This window comes from Ambystoma mexicanum, chromosome 1p (genome assembly GCF_040938575.1).
Source record: "Ambystoma mexicanum isolate Mex_15411 chromosome 1p, UKY_AmexF1_1, whole genome shotgun sequence".
NCBI lineage: Eukaryota > Metazoa > Chordata > Amphibia > Caudata > Ambystomatidae > Ambystoma > Ambystoma mexicanum.
The window spans coordinates 970,861,581-970,874,869 of NC_090921.1; the positions used below are offsets into that span (position 1 = coordinate 970,861,581).

The 13,289-nt window shown below is 48.9% G+C and overlaps 1 protein-coding gene across 3 annotated transcripts in view; it reads right to left on the minus strand.

Moving 5' to 3' along the window:
* Positions 1 to 13,289, minus strand: part of ELMO3 (engulfment and cell motility 3) — a 593,731-nt gene that overhangs the window by 142,850 nt on the left and 437,592 nt on the right. The window lies entirely within an intron of this gene.

Below are 13,289 nucleotides of genomic sequence, written 5' to 3' on the forward strand. Positions count from 1 at the left end.
TCCTAAAATGATGATGGTTCCAAAAACACAACAGTGTGTCCTTCTACAGGAGTGTGCTAGCTATTGCTAATTCAAAAGGCGCTCCTCGCACAACGCCAAACCCTTGTGACAGAGGCCCCTGCTGGGTTCCCAAATGTGCAATGAAAGCTACCAACAGTTGCCTCCTAAAACACGCCACTTCATACTTCTCACACTGATTGGTATATACTTAAGAACAAAACGTAAGTCTAGGAATCCACAACAAGAGAGAGTGGCTGAGGAAATGACCCGTTTGAGTCCTCTGCATTACCTTTCTCCTACTGGGAGTCACTACAGTGTTCTTCGTGGATCCAAAACATGGCATTTAAGGCGCAATTCCCACAGTGGCCAATCCCGATTTAACTATAGTTCAAAGTAAAATACTTTTAATTAGGATTACAAAAAGCCCAGGTTTTGATACCCTTCATTGGATTAATCGAAACTAGTATACTAAAATGGCACAATGCATCAGCTTTCGAGGTCGCATAGGCACTTCACCAGATGGTGGTCACAGAATGAAATGAGTAAAAAGTACAAGCTGGAAACTTCTTTGTTCAGTGAAAACTCCATTGGTTATGAGAGGGGTATTTTCTCTGGCCAGCACAGATGGATATTTAAACTCTTCTGCATAGCACGCATTTCTCATTCACAGTAATATATCATTTTCGACTACCAAACAAAAGTTTAACTTTATTTTTCAGATTATGTTTTCTCCCAGAAAACTCTGGAATTTGTTGCACCACGTGGTTCTCTGTTAATTTTTTACTGAGATCAAACTGCAATGTCTGCTGTTTTGGTGCTGTCGAAGTGTAGAAAGCTAAGCCTCATCTGGTCTTCCATGCGATATAGATTTAATGTTAGAGTCTGATATTGGGGGTCTTGATCGTCTGCTGTAATCTACAGTTGAGTGCCATACCCATGAGACGAACACTGTATTGCTGCGATGGACATCACAGCCAAAAGGACCAGCGCATAATTAGATTTAGCAACACTGGGCACGACGGAGAACGTTGTGACACCCCCTTCCTCCCCCCACATCAATATGAATGACAAATAAGCATGTGAGTCTAGCAATGCAGACCATTGCTAAGGAAACAAAAGTAAAACATGTCCAATGGCTCGAATCACAACATTTCTGATAGCTGGGCTAGCAGGAGGGAATACTTCACCATACCAAGACCCAGAGGGTTTTCAGGAAGTCCGGCAGGATCAAGATACAGATGTTTATCATGTGCTTGAGGCCAGAATTTCATTGCAAACTGGTAACGGGCCCAAACTAAGACTGTAACGGGTGTACGTCCAGGCGGGTTTCTGAGCAGCAGCACAAGACCTTCACCAGAGAACTTGGCCATGTTTTCACAACTCCAAGAACGTTATCGTGGGTTTAAAAAGGTTTGAAAAAAAAAGTTCTAATTTTCATACCCACAATGCCTTGCTATTGTGGCTCAGAACTGAAGGTGAACTTCCAGCAATGGCTACTAGGTGGTGTTGTTATATTCCGGGGCCCAGGGGTATAAGACTCTGGGAGAGCCCTGAACAAAAGGGGAGGGACAGGGGGGTTTAGAAGGCATTCCAACCCCTACATCGTGGAGGCGGGGGTGAAAGAACAAGAAGATGTCACAAATGCAATAATAAATTGGGAAGAAACAAAGGGTATGTGGCTGAACTACTATAAAATGAAATGGGGCAAAAAGGAAGGGAGCGAACAGGCAAGGGATTACACAAGGGGTGGATTGGTAGGTTGGCTATGTGGTGAGGGCAACAGGAAGAAGTCCGGCAGATTGGGGGGGGGGGATTCTGAATAAGCGGAGAGGTAGTTGGGAGGAGTTAAAGTAGTGAGTAGAAAGAGGGAGGGGCAATGGGTATAAGTGCTCGATTGGGGAAAGTCTGAGATGATGGCGGGGTGGTAGGGTTGTTGAAAGGGGATACTGAGGCGCTGGAGCTTGTTGGGGCAGAATAATGGCTACAATACACAGGCTATAGGGGAGTGCCCAAAGGCAGGGACACCAACCAGGGGAACACCCGGGGGGGAGGGGAGAGTGGGGTTGCATGCTCTCTGCCAGAATTAATAGAAAGAAGGGGAAATAATGAAATTCTATGAAGATTGCCTAGAATGAAGGAGAAAACAGCGAAATGGGAAAATGTTAAACATTTTAAATGAAATAAAATAAAAACAATATGGCCATGGGCAGAGAGGGATGGTTAGGCAGAAAGAAGGGTTGCCCCGATTGGAACCATACGGTTGGGGTGGGGGGAATGAAGAAGCCACGCCCAGTGCACAATCCTGAGGCATGGCGGACAAACGGAACACCTGTAAGATAACTCCTGGCTCAATAAAGCGTCCTGGCTCTTTATTTGCAGGGGGTAGTGAGGCAAGCAATGCCCGAGTGGAGGTGCCGGCATGGGTGGGGAAAGGCATTGTGCGTCAGAATGGCGCTGTGTGGGCTTCCAACGCTATGCAAAATAGCTCTTAGGAGTTTGTGTGCTTTCACGTGTGTATGGGAGCATTTCTACAAATACCTGTAACTTGTAAGCCTAGATCATCACTGTTATGTCCTGTCTCCGCGCCTCGGCACAAGGAGAGACAGAATGTGCAGGGCCTTATCAGTAGGCCGCAGTGGCACTGCTCCAGCGGGAGCGAAATGAGACACGACACACCCTGTTCGTCACTGTGCCCGGAACTGCTCCCTGTCCGCGGGGGCGGGGCTTTTATTGAGACGCCCTGCGTCACCGCGTTGCGGGACGCAGGACGGATATAACATTCCTCCTTTATTTTAACTTAATTTAACATTTAAACAAAACATATCAACTACCATTATGCAGACACTTAAACTACAAAAAACCCTGGGTGTCTCCCCTCTTACAGTTCTGATGGGGCAGACTACCACACATAGTCTTTGAGCCGAGCGGGTGGCTTGGTGGCAGTTCTTAAACTATATCGCCCCCTTCTGGGGCTTGGCCCCACTGTCTCACTGGGCGCCTCACCTTCCATGTCCAGCTCACCCATGTCCGGTTTGCTCCACTGCTCCCACGTCCTGTCACCCACTTCAACCTCCTCCTGAAGGTGAGCGGGGTCTCCTTCGTTCGACTGGGGTTCTTCATCTTCTTGGTGACACTCGCCATCAGTCCACAGGTTGCGTGGCACCGCCTTGAACCATGACGCATTTCGTGTCACCTGTCGGCGTCCTCTTTTTACCGTTATCATGGTCCCTTGTTTCTCACTGACAGTCCATGGGAACAAATCGTAGCGGGAGTCCAGTTTGGACCTTGTCGGATTCCGCAGCATGACCACCTGGTCGCCCACCTGGTGGTCGGATGGTTTCGACCTCCTCTTGGCACTCATGTGCACATTGGCCCCCGTTCTCCTTCTTTCGGTGCGCTCCTTGTCAAAACGGTCCGGGCTCCTGCTGGGGTGATGTGGAATGGAAGACTTTATGACGGTGCCAAACATGAGGTCGGCTGGCGGGACACACGTCGTGCTGTGAGGGGTGACCCGGTAGTTTTGCAGAAAACGGTAGAGGTCGACCTTCCACGGGCTGGCATTTGCTCTCGATAGCCTCAGCACTTTGTTGAGTGTCCTCATGAACCGTTCGACATACCCATCCGCCTGGGGCCACCTTGGCATGATGTGATGGTACCTTATGTTTAGGTCTTGCAGGTATTGTTTGAACTCCTCCCCTTGGAATGGTGCGCCGTTATCACTCTTGATTTGTGTGGGTAGTCCATGCGTTGTGAACATCTTTTCCATGGCGGGGATTACCACTTCCGCTGCCGTGGATTCAACTACCTCGATTTCAGGATATCGGGAGTGATCGTCAATGGCCACCAGGAGGTAGAGGCCTTCTTGTAGGGTGCAAAAGTCGATGCTGATTGCATCCCATCTGCCAAGGCCACATTCCGCTGACTGGATTGGTTCTGGATCCGGTGGAGCTCCGGTTATCTGGCAGGGTAGACAGGTGTTCATTAGCCTTTCGTCCTTCTCCTCTATCTGTGGAAACCACACTTGGTGCCGGATTTGAGCCTTCGTCCGAGCCATCCCTTGGTGGCCTTCATGGGCTAATGCCACTATTCTGTCCTGGAGGCTCAACGGGATGGCAATGCGGTTTCCCCTGAGCAGCAGTCCTTGCTCTGTGATCGACAGGTCCTGTCTTATGGTGAACATTCCCGTGAGGAACGACTTTGCTTCCGCTGTCCTGTAGTGGGTGTTCTTCATGAAGGACTTCCAATCGCCTGAGATGATGGCATCCTTCACCAGGTCGCAGCACGGGTCCTTATGTGTTTCTAATTCAATGTCCTCGATGCTGACAGCCTTTGGCCTCATGGTCCGCACAACTTGGCAGATATGTTCCTCGGTCTCTTCGGCTACTTGGACTTCTTGTGGAGTCGCCGCTCGAGGGTGTCTTGAGAGGAAGTCTGCTGTATTTCCACTTCACGGCTGATAGGCCAATTCAAAATTGTACTGCTGGAGGTGCAACAGCCATTTGGCTATTCTGGCCGGCGGGTGAGAGGATGTGCCCATGAAGATAGGCAACAGGGGTTTGTGATCCGTAACTGCCGTGAATCTTCTGCCATAGAGATATAGGTGGAAATGACGATACTCCCACAGTACGGCAATTGCCTCCTTCTCAATGTGCGAGTATCGCTGCTCTGTCATTATGAGGGCTCTTGACGCGTATGCAATGGGCCTCTTCTCCCCTTCTTTGGTGACCTGCATGAGGATGGCCCCTAGGCCGACAGGGCTTGCATCCACAAATAGTTCCGTTGGGAGCTCGGTGTCGTAGTATGCCATCTTTGTGTCAATGGACAGCGACTCTTTGATGTTTTCAAAAGCCTCCTGACACGCTTGCCCCCATTCCCACTTTGTGTTAAGCTTGGTAAGTTCTCGCAGGGGGTTCAGAGAGAGTGGCCAAGTTACGGATGAACCTCCCACAGTATGTGGCCATCCCCAGGAAGCTGCGCACTTCGGTAGGTGTCATCGGCAGACTCGCTGCCTGTATGTTGGCAACCTTCTGGGGGTCCGGGGAGATGCCATTGCTGCTGAACTTGTAGCCAAAGAAAGATATTTCCGTTTTGAAGAATTCACATTTTTCTTTGTGAATGGTTAACCCAGCGTCTTCTAGTCTGCCCAGGAGCGTCTGCAGTCTCCTCAAGTGTTCCTCTCTGTCCTGAGCATGGATCAGGATATCGTCACCCACATTTAGGACACCTGGTATGTCCCGGATGACCTCCTGAATAGTCTGTTGGAAAACTTCGGCAGCCGACGAGATCCCAAAACTTAGACGTTTATATCTCCGTAAACCCAGGTGTGTCGAGAAAGTGGTTATGTACCGAGAGTCCTTGTGCAGCTTGAGCTGATGGTATCCTGCTTTCAGATCAACTTTGGAGAAGACTTGTGACCCGGTGAGATCAGCCACGATTTCGTCAAGTGTAGGTGTGATGTGGCGCTCCCGCTTGATTGCAGTGTTCGGGAGACGCATGTCTATACAAATCCCGACATTTCACGGCTGTTTGGTTTTTTTTGTGACCACCAACGGGGAAACCCATGGTGTCGGCCCAGTTACCCCTTCTATTATGCCTGCTTCTTCCAATGCTTTAAGTTCTTTCTCCACTTGTTCACGCATGTGGAACGAGGTCCTCCTGTGTCTTACAGCCTTTTGGCTGGACCGACTCGTCTATGTGGAGCTTGTCTTTCCTTTCAAACACCCTATCCCATTTAGTAGGTTGGGATACTGTGCCAGGATCTTCTCAACCTCTTGTGCTTCCTACACATGACAGACAAACTTGACTAGCCATAGGTCTTCAGCCGCATCCCCACTCAGAAGGCATTCGATCCCCGCAGTTACAACGTAGATTTTTGACGGTAGCCTGTTTTCACTATGGCTGAGGGTGGTGCGGAATCTGCCAACCACCGGTAGGGGCTTCTACAGCCATACGCAAACAGTAAAGTGTCTGTGTTCTTCAGATCTGGTTGTGGTTGCAGTGTTTGGAATGTGCTTGTGGGCATAACATTTACGGATGCTCCCGTGTCAATGGTCATCCATACCTGCTGGTTTTGGATGGTGACCTGGCATTTGCGCCTCCGGAGCCTTTTCTTTTGCGTTGCATGTCCCTGATCCAGGGCTGACACCAGGTAGACTTTTCTCCCTTTTTTCCACTGTTCCCTGCCAGATTCAAGTTGGGTCCCTGTGACATCATCCCCTTCTTCCTCAGTCGAAGAGTTTGTCGTTTCAACTCGCCTTGCAGTGGCTGCCTTCTTTTTCTTGGTCCTGCTCTTCTCTTGGGGAATATTTCAGGGCCGCAGTGGGGTGCCCGATGACCGGCACACCTTAGCGTAGTGGTCCTTTCTGCCACATGCCCCACATGTTGTTCCTTGCGCTGGGCAGTTTCGCCGTCCATGTCGCGGTCCACCACACCATCCACATTCCGTGGGTCCCGGGATTCGTGGCTGCCACTTAGCTTGTGTGTAGTTGCCGCCAGCTTCATCCCTTACGGACTGTATGTTGGTGACATGGGCCACCATTGCTGTCGTGAGTGCAGGCTGTAGTTTTTGAAGAGTCGCCCCCATGTTGGCGGCCCTGGTATGTGCCAGTTCCCTTTGATGACCCAATTCCAGAATGCGTGTTAGAGAGATGCCCTTCTCACTCAGTACCATCCTTTTCAGTTTCTCCGATTGGATGCCGTTGATGAGCTGTCTCCGGATTTCTTTCTCGACATTCGTGAACTCACACGATATTGCCAGCTTCCTCATTTAGGTATGGTAGGCATCCAAGGTCTCCTCTTCTGCCTGAATAGTGGTGCAGAATATAAAAGTTTCATAATCAGGGTTGAGCTTTGGAAGAAAATGAGCCGTCAGGGCATCCTTCGCTTGCTGGTAGATGTCCTGGCCATCATCAATGGTTAGCGAGTTAAAGATACGTAGTACCTCGTCCCCCGCGTTTAGCAACAGGTGCGATCTCATCTTCCTGTCAGTGGTTATGTCCTTGCATTCCATCGCCATTTCAAATTTTTGGATCCATAGCTGCCACCGGGGGCCAACTGATGATGGGTCTGTAAATGGATCAAACGGCTGAATCATTGCCGAGGAGTTCCCTTGTGGGCGAGCTTGTGGTGACGACATTGACAGGTTTGCCGCAATCCTAGAAGGCGTGCCGGGCCTGGGGGTGGACGTGCCGGTCGCCATGGCAGGGCCTCACAGTGTCTTAACGGGGTATGCACGCCTCACCTTACTGCCTGTCCTCAGGTGACTGCCCCTCCGCGGGTGAAAGTCTCAAACTGCGGTGGATGGGCAGCCGCGTCGATTGGCATGGAAAGGAGAGATGAAGAGAGAAAAAAAAAATCTTTTTTTTTTCTCGTGGGTGGGGGTTTTGTGTGCCTCCTCCCCCACCCCCCCCCCCCCCCCCGGGACGCAGGGCAGATATAACAATCACCACGATTAAAGTGTGCGTATTCGATTTTAGAATGCTCATAAAATATGCATTGGCATCGTATGTTGCCTCTCCTAGTATACGCAAGAGTCGCCTGATCTATGCTGCCAAACCGCCCCGTTCCAGGCAACGGTTAAGAAAGAAACTTTGACCTAAGGTCACCCTGAGAAGCGTCCATGTTGTGCAAACACTTGTTGAGTTTGCTGGCCTGTTTGCTTATATATCCGCCAATAGCTCAGTCTTTCCACCCTGTGCCGGTCTGGAGGCAGCACCAGACCGGATTGCGTGATTCCTTCCTGCCATCGCCTCTAGGCACACGGCACGGGGCCATCGATCTCGGTTCTTTCAACTCCTTCAGGGAATCCATGCCGAGGCCTACTTAGGCAGCACAACATTTACTGCATAGATACATCCATACAACTGGGGCTTGTGAAGATACACGGCGTTGGGGGAGGGGGTGGAGGTTTGGGGGGGTGGGGGCTCTACTAATGGGATTTCGGCCATCCTAAACCACTGGCAATGTTAGCTGATATACGGTCCAGTGCTTTAAGTGGGATAAGAAAGCAAGGTAGGACAATGAGATATGAACCAATTTTTGTCGAAAAGGGGGCAGTGCCAGTCTAAGAATGAAAAGTACCTAAGATGGGCTATGCAACTGAAGGAGCGGCTTCACGGAGCACGGAGGCGGTCGCTGGCATTTAAGGGAGTTACATCTATTTTAAAAGGTGTGTAGTGTGAACCTAATTAATGGGCAGCTAAAAAACATCGAATAAAATAAGTTGAAGCATTACATTCGTACGAATTCAATGTGATACGTGGCAAAAATCAAACCATATCTTTTGTATATTTTCCCCTTACAGTATTACAAAAGAATCACGTCCACATTTCTGAAACAAATGGTGTATATTGTGGCATTCTGAACATGGAGTTAGGGACATCTACTGGTGAAGAGCAGTATTGCAGCTCATCACCTGGTCATTGAAAATCATGTCTGAGGCAGTCACGACTCTATGCCACTTAGTGCACCCTGTCTGGGTTAAGCCTCGGCTCCCCCTGTCCTACATAAAGCCCCAGATAAAGTAGACTAATGAGGTCCAAAGTAATCTCAAGGTTTCCCATTTAAATTGTGTAAGGGTTCAGAGGGTAAGGCTCGGACACAGCGGTGGCATATTAAGTCAACAATACTTTTATTAAATAAGAAAGGGTTGGAAAAAAGCCTCGCTATCCCTGATGCTAAGAGGGGTTTCCCTGCCTCAAAGGTGTCATGCCACTTACCGGGTCTGGGAGGCGGGGTCCTCGGCTCTGGCGAGTCCCATCATGGAGTCTTTACCCCAAATGGTGCTTCGGTCGGGCTCCTCCGGTCCGGGTCCCCGGCTCCTTGGGTGCCGCCATGATTGCGGGACTGCGCAGGCATCCGCGTTTGGCCCTCCGCGCATCCGCAGTCCGCTTGGAAACCGAGGCTTGAATTCCAAGCGCCTCGCTTTGGTTCCTGCCCTATTTCCAGGTCCCGATTGCAGGGAATCGCTGCGACTCAATGCAGTCAGGGTTCCTGATTGTGTGCCTCGTCCCTGGTCAGTCTAGCTTGCCTTGTGCTCTGCCTAGCATTGACCTGCTTTTTTGCTCTTTCTTGGTTTCTCCTTGTTCCTTGCTGGCCTTCCCGATTCCGGTACTGCCTGCCTTCCTGGGTCTTGGTTGGGTCCCGGTTCCTTGGTTCTCTGGGTTGGGGGGGGGGGGAAATCCCAGCCCCGGGTTCCCGGTTTCTCTTGGGGGGTTCTCTGCTTACTCCCTCCTGTTTCTAGTATCTCCTTCCTTGCTATGTGGCAGTCTTTTGGCTGGCTTTCTTTTAGTCTCTTGTTATTGCCCTGCCTTGTGCCTTGCTTAGTACCCTGCCCTCCGGAACCTCGCCATCTGCACCGAACTTCAACTGGTCATCCAGAAACCACGATTGTTATTTAGATTACATCTGGGCTTCTATGTCAGTGCTTGCATTGTCCTGACGTCACGCAAATCGGAGAGGTGCCTTCCTGTGGCGTTGGGAGCCAGTCCAGTCCGTCCTGTTGGTACCCTGCGTTGCTTGTTCTACACCTGAAGTATACGGCGACAGACTGGCAGCCTCACCACCCCACTCACTAGGAAGAAGAGCGTTCACGAGACGCCTTGCTTAACAAAAGGAAACTAGTGAAATCGTTAGGAAGTCGGTCACTAAAAAGTCTGTCACAGTGTTGTCAGGGATGAGTAGGGTGCTAAAGCACCCATTCAGCCCCACTCTACTACTAAACCAGCAGTGATCCCTATTATAAAGCTCAAACAGACACAGTGTGACAGGAATACCTCCTTTGCCGTTTAGGGTACCACAGGCCGAGGGAAGGCTCTACTTTTCAGGAGGGATGTGAGCTAGTACAGAAGCCATCCCAATAGTACTGTGGTACCAAAATAAAAGAATGTTCAGTCAACGTCTTATAAACATACAATGTTTAATTCAGCTAACAAAAATTCACACAAATAATAAAACAGTATTGGCCCACCCTTACAAGGAAAAACGCAGAGAGAGCAGACTTCATAGTAATGGGCCGGTCTGGTTTTGTAGACCGGGAAGCTCAAGCGAAAATGTCAGCGGCAAAATGTTGAAGCTATTGTATATGTATTTCAAACAGATTGAAAAGGTGGCTTAAAATTCACCAGGGTACTTATAGTCGGACCAGGGGGACAGAGCCACTTCAGATACCTTTAGTTCTTGGGGCTCAACAGCATCAAGTCATGCTTTTCAGCATTGAACCTGGGGTTTGGGCGCAGAGGGTTGGACCGGGGAGCAGCGGCAATGGGTTCCAATGTTGTGATGCTATTCAACAGCAGCGATAGCTTGCGGGACATAGACTCTGGCGACGACAGGTGATGTTGGGTCTCTGACGCTAACAGACTTGGTGGCTTCTGGCGTGGAGAACTGGCGACTTGCCTTCAGTGACAAGCAGGCTTGTCTGGCTTAACAAAGCATTGTGGTTGCGTAGCGGCAATAGCTAGGCGCTTGAAGAGGCTGGCAACCAGGCAGGCAGTGTTGGATGGAGTCACAGGTGCCTAAATCAGTGTTGAGGCAGTATGAAGATGCAAAAAGATCCAGGGGTCACTTCCTTGGTTATTGGCGGCTGGGAAATACTGTCTAGGGTGTCAGGGGAACAGTAATATCACAAAGATGGAGGGTTCAGTTACAAATGTCCTTTCATTTCTGATGTCTACCCATAGTGTTTTTTCTGGAGGAAGCGAGGAGTGAGACAAGACATTTGGGAGCCCAAGCAAAATCAAAGATGGTGAGACTCCCCTGTGGACTGAAGCTCTCTCCTGGGGTACTGTAACTCTGCCCCTTCCTTTCTGCCTACATCAAAAGGACTCCAGTAATCCGCACTATCGCTTGAGGTGGCCATTTTAATGGCACAACTTCACCAGTTCCAAGAGGACCTTCCAGGGTTTGTTCCTGTTCCCTGGAGAAAGTGACAACCATTTCCAGAGGATCAAACAGTGGGGTTTCTGGGTGCACCCCTGCCATGCATGGCATGGCATTAATGAGTCACTGTCCACCAACCTGAAAAAATTATATGAAATGCATGTGGCTGTATAGTTGTGTAATCTAAACAGCCACCATAACAAAACCAGACATCACTTATATTTAGTTTTTACCAACTGCCACTAGACTTCTGAGGTCAACAATTATGAGAATTTGAACCAGAGGTGCATACAATTAAAAAGCCACTTCTGTCTGTTGGAACTTTGAGTTGAAGTAGCTGTGTTCAGGTATGCACACAACATTTGAACGTGCCCAGCTGCTACCGCAGGGCAGCTACTAGGGATATCAGGAGATGGTTAGAAGAAACGTATATGTGTGCATTATGTTTTTTGGCATTAAAAATCAAAAAGCTCAGGCTATCCTGCCCTCACCAGATTGCATTCTGTCACAGGCATTGATCCGCTTGACGGCAACAATGGCATTATATATTCTAGAAACCAAAAAAGTGATGGGTGGAAGGTTTTGAATCAATCTGAACCACTGGCATTGCTCTGGGCAACCTTCCACACCACCGTTCTTTAGCCCGTCTGCACCATTGCAAAACGGGTCCAGCCATATGCAAATCAGTCGGGTACTGCCACTAATGGAGCAACCTTCCACACCACCGTTTTTTGAGCAACAAGGTCGAAACTTGTCTGGGGTTGTTTGTGTTTCCATGCAGAGGGGATCTCTCCTAGCAGTTCGGGCAAGGCTGCTCCCATTAGTGGCAGTACCTGACTGATTTGCATATGGCTGGACCCCTTTTGCAATGGCGCAGAAGGGCTAAAAAACGGTGGTTGTTGGTTTCATTATATTTTCTAGATTCAGCATTTTCTTCAGTAAATGTCTGACTTACAACTTTCACAAACTCGGTGTCTCATATTTCCTCTGGTTCTGGAGTCTCATCTTGCATGTGGAGCAGAACAGGCCATGTGAGAGGACTACTTCTGCAGACAAATGAGTCCATACCCACTTGCACCTAAAGGTCAGTGTGATTGGGAGATACTCTCATCAAAACATAGGAGTGGGAAGTTAGGGTCAGTAACAATCCATAGATGAATAGTGTATGTTGCAAAACAGTGCAGGGGACTATTAAGTCAAGTTTTCTATATTAGAACACAATCCAAAAAGACTTTGAATAATTAAAGAGCCCAAAGGTTGTCCATATAGATGATTAAGTGTTTAATTTCTGTTACAGCCGACACGTGTTTCGACCAATCGGTCCTCCTCAAGGCGCAGGTCAGTAATTGTAAGCCTAGCGTTGCAAATAGTGTAGCCCATTTGCTGGAAATGCTGCAAATAGACCTCCATGACTGGCGGTCCATCCTTAAGTGATTAGATTTGTCGATAATCAATATGTCATCCTTAAAAGTTTGAAGACTGAGTAATAAATATATTAAGATTGGATCCTAGTGTAAAGATGAATAAACTTCCCCAAAGTAGCAGGTCCTAATACCTGATGAAGCCTTGATGTGGGCTGGCTGTCAGAAACTTGACGTAATAGTCTCCTGTGCTGTTTTGCAACATACACCTTTCATCTAATGATATACTTATTAGGAGGTTTAGGGGAACCTTGTATGTTGTTTCTGCTGCGGTTGACCAGTGATTTATAACTGAAGGCCAGGCGCACATAAAACGTAAGTGATAGTGAGTGAGCCCTCCCAGTCTGAAAGCTTAACATAAGAGCTGGGGCGGAGCCAGCCTCAAAATTAAGGGGGCTGAAGGACAGTTTTAAAACGTGGATCGCGAGTGGGGTCATAAGTGATCGCTCAGTGCACCTTCAAGTGACTGCATGCCTACTATCAATCATGCCTTTGATGTGTGCACCCTGGCCTTGGTAAATCGCGGGATACATAAACCCTCCCTCTGGTCCCAAATACCTGAGAAAAATGGAGGAAAAAAGTGAATCTTAGGAAACACACACATGCACGCAAGTACGCATACACACATGCACAAATGGATATAATGATATGGGCAGAGCAGGCTACTGTCCTCTGCCCCTTTGTTTGTTGCTGCTGCCTGTTAATGATCATTTAAGCACGCTCTGCTCTCACAGGTGAGACATTCTACACACACTGTCTTGCCACAGTGCCGCTTTTGCTTCTGAGCCCCAGGCTGAGCATCATTTTAGAGAGCTGCCTTCTGCATGCAACTTCCTTTATTTTTAATGGCTTAAGCCCTTCATCTGCACCTAGCCCGTGTGCAATCTGGTGGCTGGCGTCAACACTGCAGAAGAGGGAGAGAATGCCCCCCCCCCATAACAGCATTGATGGAATAGGAAGTGTGAGTGGACTACCCTCTCTATAGACCCT